General features: G+C 48.8%; 1 protein-coding gene across 1 annotated transcript in view; it reads left to right on the forward strand.

Moving 5' to 3' along the window:
• LOC119469428 (zinc finger protein 813-like) overlaps positions 1-3,787 on the forward strand; it is a gene marked incomplete at its 3' end in the record, with an annotated part of 23,303 nt that continues 19,516 nt past the window's right edge. The window contains exon 1 of the mRNA XM_037734674.1: positions 1-89. The remainder of the gene's footprint in view (positions 90-3,787) is intronic.

Consider the following 3,787-nt stretch of genomic DNA (forward strand, 5'->3'; position numbering starts at 1 on the left):
GCCGCCCAGGCCTGGCTTCTGTCCTGCGCACGCACATTTCGTGCAAACTTGGAAGCGGATCGCGTGCAGGGAATGTCCCATCGTGGCTCGTGAGTTTCACTCTGTCTTGAATTAAGTCTCCGTTTCCCAGGTCCCCGGCGCTTCTATACGTGGGTCGTCGGGTCCCCACAAACCTGGAAATTCTCGCCCATCTTTCTTCACCCAGAGGAAATTGAGACGTTTCCATGAGAGTCCGGGGGTTGCTTCCTTTTGGGTTTAAAGTCGCCCTCGCTGGTCCCGTCCCCAGTTTTTCTGTTATACGGCACTGTGTACATTTCCTATCGCGTAGTTCTCCTGCTCGAAACCTTTTTCTGACTCCTCCCGCCCCGCGCTTTTTGAAGTCCTCACCTGAGGGGTGGATTCCCGTCCTGGACGCCTCCCAGCCTCGCCTTCCTCGGTCCCCTGAGGGCAGCACCTCGGCCCCAGTCCCGGGGAGGCCGCGACCTCTGCCTGGTCCTGGGATCCTGCAGACCCCAACCTTTCCTAAGGCGCCGTCCCCAGACCTCCGTTCTCGTGAGGGTGTTAAAACGCGCGCTTTGAATGAAGAGACGCCCAGAACAGGTTTTGTGTGAGAAACACTGCTGTTTATTCACCTGGGGGCAGTTGGGCTAAGGCCGAAAAAGGCCTTAATGAAGGGCGATGGGAGAGGAGTTGGTTTTATAGGTTGAGGCAAATCTTTTTTTTTTTTTTAATTTTTTAAAGCCAGGGTTTCACCATGTTGGTCATGCTGGTCTTGAACTCCCGACCTCAGATGATACGCCCGCCTTGGCCTCTAAAGTGCTTGGATTACAGGCATGAGCCACCACGCCCGGCCAGGTTGAGGCAAATCTTTTGGGGAGGGGACAGGGGTCTTACGGAGTAAAATCAGTTACAGTGGTGGGGGTAGGGGCAAGGAATATACATTACCATAAGTTCAGTTACAATGGCGGTGGGGCAAGGCGGAAGAGTAGTTAAGATGGTAGGGTGGAGGCCGGGCGCGGTGGCTCACGCCTGTAATCCCAGCACTTTGGGAGGCCGAGGTGGGTGGATCACGAGGTCAAGAGATCGAGACCATCCTGGTCAACACGGTGAAACCCCGTCTCTACTAAAACTACAAAAAATCAGCTGGGCATGGTGGCGCGTGCCTGTAATCCCAGCTACTCAGGAGGCTGAGGCGGAGGTTGCGGTGAGCCAAGATCGCGCCATTGCACTCCAACCTGGGTAACAAGAGCGAGACTCCGTCTCAAAAAAAAAAAAAAAGATGGTAGGGTAGGTTGGAGAGATTCGCATTATCATAATAACAGTTAAGATGGCAGGGCGGGGTGAGGAGTAGTCACATTATCATAACAACAGTTAAGATGGCAGGGTGGGGTGAGCCATCTTAACGGGGGAAGCTCGGCTGGGCTATCAGGGATAATGGCGAACCCAGGCGGCGGATCAGCCAGCCAAGGCAGGCAGGATTTCTGACCTTCTGGGTCCGGGCTTGCACATGGAGGCCTGACAGAGGGGCCCTACTGTTCCCCAGGTCTCCCCTCCGCAGTCATCTCTTACCCTGAGCCCGAGTTGGGGAGGTGCCCGGGGCCTTTCGTGTGACACGGATGTTCTGCCAGCCCAGCTCCAGCCCCTATAAAAAGGCATTTCTCCAGATGCAGGACCCTCCTGTGGTTGTGTGGGCCAAAGACATCAGGAGACAGACAGAGAGCATTAGAAAACCTGAGATAGAGAAAACAAGAATGAGGAAGACCCATAACAGATGGCAAAGTAGAAGATGGGTGAGGGATTTGCCAAGAGACAGCAAAAGTGAAAAAAAAAAGAGCAGGAGGGGAAAAGCAACTGGAGAAATGTAGAGAAAAGCGAGATGTACAGGGAGACGAAGGACAGCAGGGGAGGGATGGGGCAGCAAAGAGGAAGGCCCAGGAGAGTGACGGAGACAAGGAGGGATTTGGAGCCCGGGCAGACAGAGCAGAGGGCGCTGATGGCAAGGAGAATAGAGGGAACCACAGCACAGAGGACCTGGCACCTGGGGATGTGGGTGCCAGTGGGGACAAGGAGGTATAACAGGGAGGAGAAAACTTAACAGGGAGCTCAGAGGAGGTGCAGAGATGAGATAAGAGGCAGAAATATGTAAAGATTGAGGACGATTAAAAGATTGGAGAAAAGGAGCAGCAAGAAGTTAAATAAGTTGTGAGGATGGAGCAGAAGAGGCGGAAGAGAAGGAATAGAGGGAAGAAGGGGTTAAACAGCAGGAGAGGAGATGGGGACAAAGTGAGGAGCAGAATCCCAGGGAAAAAGAAACAACAAGCTAGAGAGAGAAGGGGAGAATGAGAGAGATGTAGAGAATTAGGGCGGGAAGAAGAGTAATGAATAAAGAGGGGCTGGGCGCAGTGGCTCCTGCCTGTAATCCTCGCACTTTAGGAGACTGAGGTAAGGGGATTTCTTGAGTGCAGGAGTTCGAGACCAGCCTGGGCAACGTAGTGAGACCTGAACCTCTGACACACACACACACACACACACACACACAAACTGCACATAATGGTGCACACCTGTACTCCCAGCTACTCTGCAGGCTGAGGCAAGAGAATCACTTGAGCCCAGGAGATCTAGGCTGCAGTGAGCCGAGATCATGCCATTGCACTGCAGCCTGGTCAACAGAACTAGACGCTGTCTCAGAAGAAAAAAAGGGGTAGAGGATTTTGGGTTGAGGTGAGTGGATGAATTAATTGGATATGATTAGTTGTGACATGTTGACTTCATAAGCTATATTATCTAATAACTTAGGACTTTAAAAAGTTATACAGATGAGATTGAGAATTTAAAAATTCCTATCTGTAGACAAAAGCAAAAAAACAAAAACAAAAAACGAATAAAAAAGATAAAAAACAAAAAAAAAAGAAATAAAGAAAGAAAGGAAAATAAAAACAAAAGCAAAAAAACAAAAACAAAAAACGAATAAAAAAGATAAAAAACAAAAAAAAAAGAAATAAAGAAAGAAAGGAAAATAAAAAAAAAAAGAAAGAAAAAAAAATTCCTATCTGTAAGACATGTTCATTCTGTAAATCTTGGCATCACAAGTTAGTTAGCTTCTAGTTGGAATCCCTATTTAGCCAGAGGACAGTGACTTATTCAGTTGTGAGTCACTCTCTTCCCTTTTCCCAGGGTGGGGTAGGAAGTGGGGCAGTGAAGTGTGAAAAAAAAATCACTTTCTGGGCTAGGCACCCTGTCTCATGCTTGTAATCCCAGCACTTTGGGAGGCTGAGGTGGGTGGATTACCTGAGATTCGGAGTTCAAAACCAGCCTGATGAACATGGAGAAAACCTGTTTCCACTAAAAATACAAAATTTCCCGGGCATGGTAGCACATACCTGTAATTCCAGCTACTTGGGAGGCTGACGCAGGAGAATCGGTTGAACCTGAGAAGTGGAGGTTTTGGTGAACAGAGGTCACACCATTGCATTCCAGGCTGGGCAACAAGAGTGAAACTTGGTCTCAGAAAACAAAACAAAAGAAAACAAAAATTCCTTTCTGTGATTATATAATACTTATAATTTAATTAATTAATTGCTATATTGAGACAGGGTGTGGTTCTATGGCACAGGCTGCAGTGCAGTGGGTGATCTCTAACTGCAGCCTCCACCTGGTAGGCTCAAGCGATCCTCCTAACTCAGCCTCCGGAGTACGTGAAACCACAGGCATGAGCCACCAAGCCTGACTACTTTTTGTGTTTTCTTTTTTTTTTTTGAGACGGAGTTTCGCTCTTGTTACCCAGGCT

This window comes from Cebus imitator, unplaced genomic scaffold (genome assembly GCF_001604975.1).
Source record: "Cebus imitator isolate Cc_AM_T3 unplaced genomic scaffold, Cebus_imitator-1.0 Scaffold654, whole genome shotgun sequence".
NCBI lineage: Eukaryota > Metazoa > Chordata > Mammalia > Primates > Cebidae > Cebus > Cebus imitator.